This window comes from Ambystoma mexicanum, chromosome 13, assembly GCF_040938575.1.
Source record: "Ambystoma mexicanum isolate Mex_15411 chromosome 13, UKY_AmexF1_1, whole genome shotgun sequence".
In the NCBI taxonomy this organism is placed as follows: domain Eukaryota; kingdom Metazoa; phylum Chordata; class Amphibia; order Caudata; family Ambystomatidae; genus Ambystoma; species Ambystoma mexicanum.
Window position 1 is genome coordinate 54,628,095 of NC_090938.1, and position 13,850 is coordinate 54,641,944.

Genomic DNA, 13,850 nt, shown 5'->3' on the forward strand with positions numbered 1-13,850 from the left:
AAAAACAGGCGTTCTCGGCCCTTCTGCGCTCCCTTTCCCTTGAAGTGATGGGACTCCTAACACCCCCGATTTGCATAGGCTCACTGGTGGACTCAGAGTAAGACGATGAGGCGGCAGAACTGGTAGACTGGGAAAACCCAGCCTCAGCCCTGCGTTCAGAGCGTCGTGCGTCCACTTGAAGAGCCAAATCCACCAGCGCGGGGAACTGGACTGGTAGGGATGGAACCACAGCTAAAGCGTCCTTCATGGGATTGTTTAGCCCCCTATAGAAGACAACCGATTTTTTACTCTCGGGCCATGAGGTCTCAGCAGCTAGTTGATTGAATCGTGTGATGTACTCAATGAGGGAACTCTTACCCTGGGACAGGTCTAGCAATTCTAAATCATGGGATTGGGCTTTATATCGGGTGTCGAATACCCTGGACATTTCTGATATCAACTGGTCAAAATCATAGAGGGCAGGATGATCGGTCTCTAACAAAGGGTTAGCCCAGGCAGCAGCCGTGCCAGCGAGGTGAGATAGAGTGAATGCCGCCTTGGTGGTAGGGTCAGGAAAGGCAAGGGGTCGACACAAAAAGTGCAATTTGCATTGATTGAGGAATGTCCTAAATTTCCTAGGGTCCCCATGGAACTTTTCGGGGGCAGCCAAAGGAAAAGGAGAGGGCAAGACCAACGGAACAGGAGCCGGGGGAGTCGGGAGCGGGTGTGCAAGGGATACGGATGCAGGTATGGCGTCACCAAGCTCTGGATCCGCGGGTAAGGGATGTTGGGCGCTCTGTAACAGGTCGAGGCGTTGATGGACTGCTGTATTAGCAGCCACCATGTCAGCCCGTAGTAACGTAAGTGCTTGAATGACAGCGGCCAGGGGGTCTTCAGCGGCACCCTCCATATCTTACACGACAGGCTTCACAGTCTGTTAAGTGTTGAGAGTCGTGAAGATATAGGAGACCTCCGTCCCCAAGTGCCGCACAGGGAGAATCGCTTATCACTCCCTGTGCAACCCTTGAGGCCACAGGTGGAGAAAGAATCCAACGCCGGAACCGAAGTACTAGGAACCCCAAGGCAGCTGTGAAAAAAGGCAATGGTTATAATTCAAGCAGGCAGGTACTACATGTATATGTAACAGAGAAGAGTTCAAGCCTTACCGGGGTCTTTGATGTAATGGATGTTGGACCTAAGAGGGGAATGGTTCCGGGACTCACGCAGACAAGGAACCCCTTCTGGACCCAAAAATATCCGTCTCCAACTGGAGAGAGTAGTAGTGGAGGAAGGGCCTCAATTAGTCCGATGATAGCCACCAGGCGGAGTGTGACCAGTTAGTGCAGAGAGGCAATCCGGGAAAGCCAAGAGGAATCCGTTGAACAAAATTAGGTCTGTAGCCAGAGAGAGCTGTCCGTATCAATGGGAAACAGGGAGCAGAGGAAGTCCGTGATTCAGTCCGAGGTCAGGAGCCGTGATGAATAGAAGAGCCAATGTCGCCGTAGCCAAACGTGATCCACAAGGAGTCCAAAAAACAAGAGCAGGATTCGAGGAAGCCGGGTGAGTAGCACGGGTAAATCAGCCAGACAGAGTCTCCGAGGAATACAGCTGTGAAGCGTGGTGTCTAGGCACTGCACCGTTTAAATATCATTACTTCCTGGTCACGTGACACTGAACGGAGTCACGTGACCGTAAATCAGGGTCACGTGATCGCGTAATCAAGTCACGTGACCGGGCCACCATGGTGCGAGAGCGTGTGCTACCGCTCGAGCGGCTGCCTAATCTCCATGGCAACTGCCAATGGAGAAACGGTCGTAAGCGCGACTGACAGGCATGTGGTGATTGCCTTGACAGCGCGCGAGCCAAACTGGGTTGCCTGCGCGAGCCCCGGGAGAAAGGTAAATGGACGGGGGTGGTCATGTGATTGGGTGACGGGACGTGACCGGGGAGACCCCTTGCAGGCATGACAGAAATGGAGCAATGCAACAATTATAAGTATGTACTAGTTGTTATCTGCGCCTTTAGTAAATGGGTTGAAGCCTTTCCTGTTAAAGATGCCACAGCAATGACAACGGCAAAGACCATGCTTAAGGAATATTTTTCTAGGTTTGGTTTGCCAAGGGCCATCTGGTCGGACAATGGTCCACATTTTATCGCTGCTGTAATTCTGTAGGTATGCGCAGGATTACAGATCGATAAACGGTTCCATTCGGCTAGACATGCTCAAAGTGCTGGTTTGGTAGAGAGACATAACGGCATCATAAAGAACAAGCTCGCTAAAACGTGTGCCGGCACCAAACTGAAATGGCTGCACGCCTTACCGATCGTGTTGTTGTCAATGAGAACGACCCCACAGACTCTCCCCATTTGCGGTGGTAATGGGTAGGCCAGTTAACATTTGGAACCTACCTATTGTGGCCAGTTAAATAAAAATCTGTATTTGATTTATCAACAGGTGCGAGAAGCCCTCCCTGTAAAGGACGAAGGCCCAGGTCACAGCATCCGACATGGGAAGTGGGTGCTCGTTAAAGCATTCGAAAGAGCATCCTGCCTCACACCTCGTTGGAGGAGTCCGCACCAAGTTCTGTTGGCCACACAGACCGTGGTACGAGTGTCAGGGCAGAAGCACAGGATCCACGCGTCACACATCAAGAGGATTCCCTTCCGTTTGCCACACGATACAGAAGATACAGTAATCCCTGCGCTGCTCCCAACGATCACGTAGCATCGAGCAGCAACAAGAGTGCTTCGGAGATTCTCCCTGAGCCCGTGTGGCCTGAGGGAAACAGCCACTTTATCTCCACACTCTCCTACAGATCCTTTTTCGCCATTGTTAGGGTCTGTGACGGATCCTCCACTTCCATCAGGAAGCGACAACATGTTGTTCACAGATCACGCAGTACCAGGAGTCACAAGGTACGATCTGCGTCCACGGAGCTAGACTTACTGCACAGTTCGGCTGTGCCACCAGGAAAATTCATCGGTGGGCTTGTCTTTTTGGCCTATTCTTTTGTGCGTAAGGATTTCTGTTGGCTGAGGTTAGGGAAGGACTAAGAAAATGTGCAATCAGGAGATCGCCAGCAAACAAACTTTGGAGAATTTGTTTGAAGAAACAATGCCTGCAACCACTCCCACTCATACGGAACAAATAAAAGACTGTGTGCCTGTTAGTAGTAATGAACAATCAAATGCGTGGGACCCAAAAACTTATTGTTGTCTTGTGATTATGTTAATTGGCTGCACAATAGTAATTGCCTTAGGATTTTGGTATTAGGAAGAAGTACATCCGCTTGAAATTTTGTTACCCACTGAAAAATGTACCTACTGTTTCTACACCTTTTGTGCATCTGCATACTTTATCTCTGAGAGACTCTCAGAACAGACAGAGTTACCACAACAACACTTTATTACTCATCATGAATGCCACACATGCCATTTTTAACAGATCTAATTGTTGGGTCTGCTCGCATTTACCGCAACACGGAGACAAGGGGCTGGGTTGGTATTTTCATCGTTTACCTCTGACTACTGCATGCTATGCTTCTTTAAGGGCACTATTCTTTGGTTGATGGAACGATAGCATCTCGGGGAACTTTGATGGAACGAATCTGAATGATTTCGAGAGACAAGTTCTAACGTCCCCGGGATGCTCGCTTTTTGCGAATAGGCGCAAGCTTAATGTTGCTTCTATTAGGCCTTCTGATAAATTATCTCGTCCTTTTCAATCTCTGATATCTTTCAAGATGGCTCCTATTGGCAATAGGGATGCCATGCCATCTTCCTACACTGTTAACCACTGCCCCGATTCATTTTCTTTCTGCATACAGAGGAATGGTACTCAGTTAATGGCTGATTTCAAGGGTTGCGCCAATGTTGCGAATTTGTGTGTGAGGACAGTATGTATGTATGTAGGCGAAACTGTCTACTTTGTTTGCGGTAATGAAGCTTTCACATACCTAGGGATTGGCAGGGAATCTGTTATTTAGGAATTCTGTTACCCGGGGTTTTCATAGCAAGCACCATAGAAATCTCTAAGGCTCATCCAAGGCGGGACAAAAATGGCGATACTTCAGCACAAGTTCTGGGTGACGTAGCTAAATCCTTTGTAGCATTTTGGGGGCAAATATTAAACTCTGAGGATATTAGAAGACTAGCAAGAGTACTGGAGAGGACCATCAACCGGACTACTGACATACTCTGTAACATGACTTTAGAACAGAAAGCAATAAGGTTAGTGGCACTTCAGAACCAGATGGCGTTAGATGTCATCCTGGCTGAGCGAGGTGGAGTATGTAAAATAGTGGGTCCGCTTGTTGCGTTTTTGGGCCAGATTCCTCTCCAACCATCTTTAAGGCAATACAAAATCTGCATGTCCTAAGTTCAGAAGTGCACATTCCCGAGGGAAACTGGGATCTTAGCACTTGGTTCTGGGACTTCTTATGATCTTAGGGATGGAAGCTACTTTCAGTCTTGCTGATTATTTTGGGTATACTGTTGTTTTTCTGTTGCTGTATACAGTGTCTTCCTGGCATATGTTCGGTGTTAGGTGGATGTTGTGCACAGGCAATGGGAACGTTAGGACAAAAGGTACGTGCCCCAGAGAAGATGACAAACGAATTTGTGTTGAAAGAAATATCTGTTTCTGACCTCATGGCGATCGATATTTCTGATAGTGATTCAGGGTGTGTGGACATTGAGACGTGGAGTTACTCGTAAAGTGACTAGAAGTAGTTCAGCGCTTGGTTTAGGCCAAAAGGAGGGTTTGTTAAATGGGAAATCATATCATGACTCCTTTCTTGTATATATTGGCCTAAGCCCAGTTGCTCTGTGAAGAAAAACTGCGTTTCAAATGTGCCGAATTAGGATCGATTTCGCTGCCATTTTGGGATCATCCACCATTTTGATTTCTGTTCAAATGCAACTCTGTGTTCTAAAATGGTGGACTGTGTTTCCAACTAGTAACCGAGCCTTCCCGAACCTTGCACTTTGGTTAATGTTTAGACTGTCCGCTGGCCGAATGTTCAGGCTGAGTAAAGAGACCTTGTCCCATGTCTGACTTGTGGTCTAAGGATTGTCTGCACCAATAAGCCTGATCCACGGACATGCATCGACACAATGTAAAGTAAATATCATGCTTGGACACTGGCTGAACTGCATTGTGAAGGGACATGTGCTAAGGCTTACTGCTAAACCTGGAATACACTGTTGCCATTGTAACTTGTTTGTATGTAAACTGAAGATAATCCGTGTGCATATTGTTGTATGGGCCATAAGTGAACTCGGCACAAACTCTAGACCATGGATTATTAACTTGCAGAGGGGCTGGACATTATTACTGAAAATGTATAAATGTACGAATGTCCAGATTCCCAGTACCTCTAACTTCTCACACTGAATGGCTGGTATTCGCTGTGATGTACTGAGGGCCAGATAGCTATCTGATCTGTTTTGTTCTTTGAAAACTGCGCAGTTGTAATAAAGATCTGTGAATCTTTATAAGCCCGTGTTTGGTGCTTTTCCTTTTGATGGTACTCAGCCTCGATATTTCCTCTTGCTTTTACACCTTGACCAACAACAACGAATACCGTGAAATCCAGACCTGACTCTCTGCTATGCATTCTATGGCTTCAAACCCCATCTGGCGGTCTGCACCAAGTCCCTTGGGATACCTCTCATTCAAACAGCACACAGCAAGGAAGATTCAAACAGTTTAGTACCAAATTTCTCTCTTATGGAAAATAAAGCCCTTAATCCCAGAAAACAACTTCAGATCTGTTTTCCAGGCCTTGGTCCTCTCCCACATGGATGGTGGCAATGCCATTTTGAAAGGCCTTCCAGAGACTACCCAGGCACCCCAGAGATGTGCCCTGCATGCTGCAGCACATCTCATCAAAGGATTCCACAAATTCAACCACATTACCCCGACTCTCATCGAACTGCACTGGTTCCTGATACATCTCATCTTCAAATCCTGCTGCATCATCTGCAAGGCTGGCACCCTGAAGTCCCCAAGCTACCTTACTGAGAAACTCAGCATCTCTGGAAGCCTAGGATCCACCCGATGTAAGGGCATGTGCATACTTGAACTCCACTGTTGCTGGAAGGAAAGAACCAGGAGACAGGCCTTCTCTGTCTAGGCCCCAAGACTCTGGAAGCTCCTCCCTGTCAACATCTGATTCACCACTTGGTTTATACAGTTCAGGAAGGAGCTCAAAACCCCCCTCTACAAGGAATGGCTCCTCCCTAACACCTACACCCACACACCATCCATTCCCCACTTTTTCCTCCGCTGGTTGCTTGCAGATCCGTTGTTGTCAAATTGTTCATCCTCCCCTTTTAGCTCCCCGCTCCTTGCCCTCGTTCTCTACACTTACATGTAATTGACAGTGCTACAAAGTGGCGAAACACTTAAATAAAGATAAAAAAAGCTACTAAATTAATGGGGAAGTGCTGTTACCCAACCCCTTAATATTCCAACTACCTGAACCAGAATTCCCCAGCACTGATGCGAGATGAACCAATCATCAACACTGCCTTCCTAAGAAGCATGAGGCTCGAAGGCGCTAGAAGTAGAGCAACATTAGGGTTTCCAAGTGCACTGTTGGGAACTGGATAGTGCGTGCTGTGAGAAACCTGAAGGTGTCTCCCTAGCTATCCCCCGGGAGTCTGTCATCCAGGTGACCAGGGCATGGCCATCGCTCTTGAATCCAGTTCCTCAGGGCTGGATCCGTGAGGGAAGATCACCTCGATGGGGGGTCCTCAGAGAGTGGGAGTGGGACACCGAGGGGTGCGAATGCGGTATTCCCCTTCCTTTGACACCTTTTCCCTCTCCTCTTAAATAGGACATTTTAAACCACTGCCCCCCTTTCCAACATGCACACTTTGGCACAACACAAAGGACTACTGACTAACAACAGAGCCGTTTACCCGACATGTTCCAATGCAAGCGACAGGCAAAGTCAGACAATTGAAAAATATCAGTCTTTGTGCTGCCCTGGGGCAGTCTATCACCGAAATGCTAGGCAATTCTCCTCTGAAGAAGAGTACCAACAGCCACCCTAGAAACATGTTTTGGTCTGGCTGGAGCTCATCAGTAGGGTGGAGCTGTGCTTCTCTAGGAATAGTGAGCAAGGGGTCCATGTCTGGATTCCACTAGGAACTTAGGGTGAGACCCAAAGTTACTTAAATATGCAATAAACAAGCAGGGTCCTGAGAGTATCTCTGCCAGACATTACTCCTGGTTGCAAGATCCTTACCCAGAGTCTTTAGCTCACTATCTTTCACAGAAGAGAAATATCCCAAACATGTCAGTCTTTGTCATGCCCGGGGGCAGTCCAGCACCGAAATGCTAGGCAATTCTCCTCTGAACAAGAGTACCAACGGCAACCCCAGACACATGTTTCGGTCTGGTTGGACCTCATCAGAAGGGTGGAGCTGTGCCTCTCTAAGAATAGTGAGCAAGGGGTCCACGTCTGGATTCCCCTAGTAACTTAGGGTGAGACCCAAAGTTAGATAAATATGCATAAAACAAGGGGGGTCCTGGGAGTCCCTCTGCCTTACTTTAGTCCCGGTTACGAGAGACTTACCCAGAGTCTTTAACTCACTATCTTTCACAGATGAGATGCATATTATATATTTATATTATATAATGTTATTTGCATATTTTAAGTAACTTTGGGTCTCACCCTAAGTTACTAGGGGAATCCAGACGTGGACCCCTTGCTCACTATTCTTAGAGAGGCACAGCTCCACCCTTCTGATGAGGTCCAACCAGACCGAAACACGTGTCTGGGGTTGCTGCTGGTACTCATGTTCAGAGGAGAATTGCTTAGCATTACGGACTATTTAATACCTTGCAATAATCACAGAAATAATTATACAATCACTCTATCTCTCAGTGGCTAAAACAAATGGCAAAGCACCAACCTTGTCTTCTTCACGGACCAGAGGAAAGGAGAAATTTACCTCACCGCTACTCACCGCCCCAGTAATATCTGGTGGGAAGAGAAACAGTAAGGGAAACCCTTGTGGGGAAAAAAACCCTTGTAGCTCGTGTACAGTGTTTGTGTGCTGAAGGATTGGAGGACGTCTGAGATGCTCTCTATCGTAAGTTCCTTCTGAAGGTTACTGAAATACAAAAACACGGGATAAGTAATCCAATATAGATTACGTCTTTTTAGAAAGTTTGCCAGAATGCGATGAATTACCCAGTCTTATGATTCCAGAGACAATATCCGTCCTTTGGAAGAAGTTGAAGGAATATTGTTCTTAGATGATTGCATTTCTATGACATAAATGTGATTCTCTAAATGAAGGATTCTGAAGGCAGAACGGAATCACAGGTGAGGATAGAAAAACAAAGAAGACGCTTACCTATGTTTAGGAATCCTGATACTATTACGGAAGACAGGACAAGAGTTGACGTGGATGTTTTCTGAGGGATGCTGGGTAATGTAGTTCGTAGAATAGTAGTTTCCCCTAGGTGTTGCTACGAGACAAAAGTTGCGTTTTATCTGTCTGGAGAATACCTACGCTATGAGGGGCTGAACCGATGTTGGAAACTCTGTTTGTGTTTGCGCATAGGGCACTGAAGCGGTTGGCAACAGTAATTTGGGCTGCAGCGAGTGAGATGAAAAGTACACAAGCGGGACAGTTTGAACAGAGAGAGAAAAGGGTGAATCGGACCAGAATGAAAAGACAACAAACTGCTTTCATGAAACTCACGGAGCGTGGCTAGGATGGTAGTAGCAACGCATGGCTGCTCAGGCTCCAGCATCAGATGTACTGGATCCGGGTGAGGGGGCAGAGCACAACCAGGCAGTTCGACTGCAGAGACTGCACCGTTACATTGGAAAGCGGGTGCCTTCTTAGGAGGAGGTAAGTGTAATCCCAACACATGACGCCATCTATGCCATAACGACCAGTCACAACGTCCAGCCATAACAGCATTTCGGTGCTGGACTGCCCTAGGGCAGGACAAAGACTGTTATGTTTTAGATATTTCTCCTCTGTGAAAGATAGTGAGCTAAAGACTCTGGGTAAGTCTGTCGTAACCAGTACTAATGTCTGGCAGAGGGACTCCCAGGAACCCCCTTGTTGCCTTTTTATTTTGACACAACGCCAATAGGATTGCCTTATCTTTCATTTGATGGTCGACGCTTGCTCCCATTTTAGATAGAGGTTTAGATTAGGCGTTTTCCTACCTGCATACAGCATTCATTGTTCAATAAACACCCTTGAACTGTGATCACTGTGTCTGTCTTACTTGTTGACACCATGAGTTCCTCACAGCCCAACTCTTTATTACTCTTTGTGTTATTACATTATATATATATATATATATATATACACTGAAAAACCTTAGTTAAGATGAAGTTAATTTGTTCAGATTTATCGCAACAAAACCGTTGAAATTCAGTGGATGTGGGAAGTCATGACGAGCTTAACTCGGCGCGCTCCTGCTGATGTCTCCCATGATGCCATTTTGTATTTCATTGTGAATCCCTTCTCTTATGATATTTATGTGCTTGTGGGCTTTGCAACGGAAATGCACTGACTTAAACTGGGCATGACTTCCCACATCAGCTGAATTTCAAGGGTTTTGTTGCATTAAATCTGCACCACTTAACTGCACCCTAAGGTTTTTCCAGTGAATTTCAAGGGTTTTGTTATAGCATCATTTTTTTACAGGCACTAGCCATGGCCTTTGCTCATGTCTACTGTGCATGTTCCCCCAATATGTTTATTTTGGACGCACTAGGTGGCCTTTGGCCGTGGCCACTCTATTCGTCTTTTGGGCCCACTAGCTAGGGCCAAAGTGAGCATGGCATATACCATGACCATTGGCCCCGGCTTTCGGCTGTGGCCCCATTACATGTTGCCCCAATAGCTTTTGTGACAAACCCATAGATGTTGTCACTTCTCCCCGAGGGGGAGCCCCTTCCCATGAGGCCCGGGAGTTGAGTCTGCTACCCAATAGTCACCGGGGTGTAGTACTCAGCGCGAGGATCTCATTGGAAGAGACTCTTCCTCTAGGCACAAGGACGACCATCTAGGGAGAACGCAGTATGACACCACTCTCTGAACATCCACATATATCTCTAATCCTAAACCCCATTCCACACACCTGCTCTGCATACCACAGACATCCATGTGTCTCTACAAAACCCAGTACTTAACTTTCACCAGGATGAGGAAGAGTAGGGACTACCCAAGAGAAGCATCCTTGGCTCATACTGGGACTAAGAAGAGCAAAGACTACCCAGAACGAATACGATGTGCAGGTACTGAAACAAGGAGAAGGTGCAGAGCCCTACTGACTATTCCTATAACCTCTAGTAAGCCTTCTAGTGGTTTTGAAACTCCCATTGGAGAAGCACACAATGAAATAGAGGAAACACTACAAAAGAGTGAGAGAAATCCTCTGTGGTAGAGCCGTGAGATTCAAAGCCGGTGAGTGAGGTCAAGCGGGCGAACCAGAGCCAAGACGCATGACTGCCGGCACAGGCGGTTCTGACAGGTTTGTCGTGGACGGACCGATGAACAGGAGGAAGAACGGCCATCCAGCCCACCGAGGGAGCTGGAATGCTCAGTCAGCTGGTGAAGCGCAGCCCTGGAAGGAGAAAATACTACAGAACCACTATAGCCGCTGGTGAAGCCGCCCAAGATGGAACGCTGAGATGCCCACAACTAACTGGAAAGCAAAGGCAAGTGCCCTGCAGGCATCTGTGATTCCAGGATGGTTGGTGGGACACTAGAAGGGCTGGAGGGTGATGAAAGACGGGTTTGGCACCCGCACCAAATACCAAATAGCCTCCTGCGCTATCTTCTTCATGGCAGTTCCTGGCAAGGTAGTGGACTAGGTCTGTCAAAGCGAGAAGAAGAGGAAAGCCGGGTTTGGGACCCACACACAACACGAAGTAAGCCTCAAACCATATTCTTCATGTCAGTACCTGTCAGGGGAGTGAACCAGGTCTGCCAAAGCAAGGAGAAGATGAAAGTTGGGTTTGGGACCTGCACACAAGAACGAAGAAAGCCTTAAACCATCTTCTTTGTGGCCGTTCCTGGCAGGGGAGTTAACAAGGTTTGCCAGAGCAGGAAAGAGAATAAGAAAGGCCAGGGGAAGGAAGTCATTCCCCCTGTTGTTGTGAACGGTGAAACTGAGAACGAGAATGGTCAGGGGTAGGATTTAATTTCCCCTTCTGTTGTAAACTGTAAAGGTAAACGCAAGTGAGTGGGAGAATAAAGCCAAGGAAGGCCAGGGGAAGGGCGCCATTCCCCCTGGCTTTGTGTCAAGGTACCTGGAGAAGGGAGGCATTCTCTAGGAACTGTGAAAGCATCATAAAGTACGACACAGACAACAAACTTAAAGTTCAAGTACAAAGAGGTTTATTAACTTAAATGTCAGGCTGGTTGAAGGCCTAACTTGCCCTATGTGAAGGTGGAATTTCCCTACCTGAACGAAACTAAGTAAGTCTGAGTCAAAGAGTCCAATTTAAAAGTCTGTCTGTGTCCAAAACCTATCCTTCCCTGCGGGGCTCTCTGGTCTAGGCCCAGTTGTTAGACATTATGGTCCACCCATCACAGGTCACATAACCAGGGCCCCGGGCGTCCCCAGAACACACACTTAGCTTCTTTTGTTGGTCTCTTAGCATTGTGGGTATTCTTGCACTTCCTTGGCTTCTCCTTAGAAGCCTCTTCGCCCTGCCAGCATGTGTTCCTCACACCCTTCCAAGCTGTGGCCTTGTCACACTGCATTCATTTTCAAAAGGTCCCTGTTTGACTCTTTCCCCTTTTGAATACTCTTGTCTTTGGTGTTTGAATTAAATCGCTGTGCCACATGTGCTCAATTTGGTTCAGGTGTGCACATTTATTATTCAGATTTAAATTCTGTCCAGTTCAAGGTTCAATGTGCACCTTTCTGTTTCAATGTTTAAGTGTCCCTTGTGTGTGGGGGGATTCAAGGAACATTTAGTTGTTCATAATTAAGTTTCTCTGCAGTCCAGTATTCAATAAATTGTTGATTGTTCAAAGTTAAATTTGTATTTTGCTCGGTATTCAATGAGCATTTAATTTGTTCAAGGTTAGATTTCTCTTTAGTTTTATATCCAAAAAACACATAATTGTTTACATATTGCAGCCCGGTATTCCCTTGCGGTCTTGTTGGATCGCCCAGAGCCTCTCTGCCCTCCCAACACTCATCAGCCTTCTCTGCTATGGTGGTGCGACCCCAGCTCGCTTGCCTTGTGTCTCTCTCCCCACACCGACAGCTTCAGTGCCTCGGTCGGCACGAAGACAGCGTCCTCTCTGCTCCGGCTTCACGGCAGCTCCTGTTACGTGCTCCGGGGTCTAGAAGCTCCTAGGCTTGGGGTAGTCACACAGCCCAGCCGCATCGGGTCCTCCAAGTCCACTCGGTGTCTTGCCGGCGTCCTAGCCTGTGCTGCTCCAGTCCCACCATGGCTGCTCCCTCACACGTTGCTCCCTGTCTCACGCTCCTTCTCTCTTTCCCTGTCTGACCGATCTCCATTTATACACCTGCAGCCCCTTCACAGGCTTCAGGTGTGACTAACCAATTAGCCTTGAATGGTCACAATCAGAGGGACATGACTGACCCTCAAAACTCTTAGTAGACATGTTCCTCGTCCAAGTACCAAAGTGGTGAAAATAGGCAATCTTCATTGCTCTTGGTGGACTCTTGTTCGTCCCAGTACAGTCAAGTGTTTTATGTGGAAGATTGATGGCTTATAATAGCCCATAAAGGTTCAGAGAGAGTTAGGTTTATTGTCACTAGGGAAAAGGGGGATACCATGTCTCGCCTAAGGGCACCCCACTTCCAATCCTCAGGGACCCACCACGCATGTGATCCTCCCTTGCTTCTCCACCCCCAGGGCCAGGATCCAAAAGCAATGGATTTTCCCTGGCCACCTGCATAGTGCAGGAGTGAGAATACCCTCAGGTTTTTCAAAGAACCCAATAGTGAAGAGGCAACTATGGGAATGTTTATGTTTGAACTGGAACGTTTCCTTTTGAGTTTGAATTGAGAACTTTACTACCTTTGTCATTTCAACCTGGAACTTTATTTTGTGCCTTGGAAAGGGATTGAGAGCCTGGGAAGGGATTCATTCCTTCAGGTAAAGATCCCACCTAAGAACTGGAACTAGAATCCACTGTCCAGAAGAAGGGAGCCATTCTTCTCGACCAAAAAGATCCACTCCCTCTTTAGTTTAATTATAAGTGTGAGGGACAGAAATAGATTTTTGACACAGGACGGTGGACTATTGATTTACACTGACATTGTGAGCGAATTCTTAGTATTTGAGTTGAGGCAGGTAAACCCCTCTTAGAGTAAGGAAAAGTTAGGTTTTCTATTTATTTTCATTACTAATAAATGTTTATGCCAACAACCATGCCACCTGTGTGTCAGTCTCCTCCTTGTGCACCGTTACAATTTCTTCCAGTCCCACTAGCCATGGTCTTTGGCCATGGCCAGTGCCTACAGCCTTTGGCTGTGGACACTCTACATATTTCTGCAATAGGTTTCCTAAATGGGTCCACTAGCCCTTGAAATTCAAGGAAAAACCCTAGTTTAAGTGGAATCAAGGTGAGTAAACCCAACGGAACAGAACCCTTGAAATTCAGCACATTGGGAAACTCAGGACCGGCTTATATATTATAAGAGAAGGAAATTACCATGCCATACAAAATGGCATTATGGGAGATATGGCATTATGGGGAGATCAAAGGGAACGCGCTGAGTTACGCCGGTCCTAAGTTTCCCAATGCGCTGAATTTCAAGGGTTTTGTTGCGTTAAGTTTACTCACCTTAACTGCACTCCTAATGAAGTTTCTCCTTGAAAATATATATATGTATA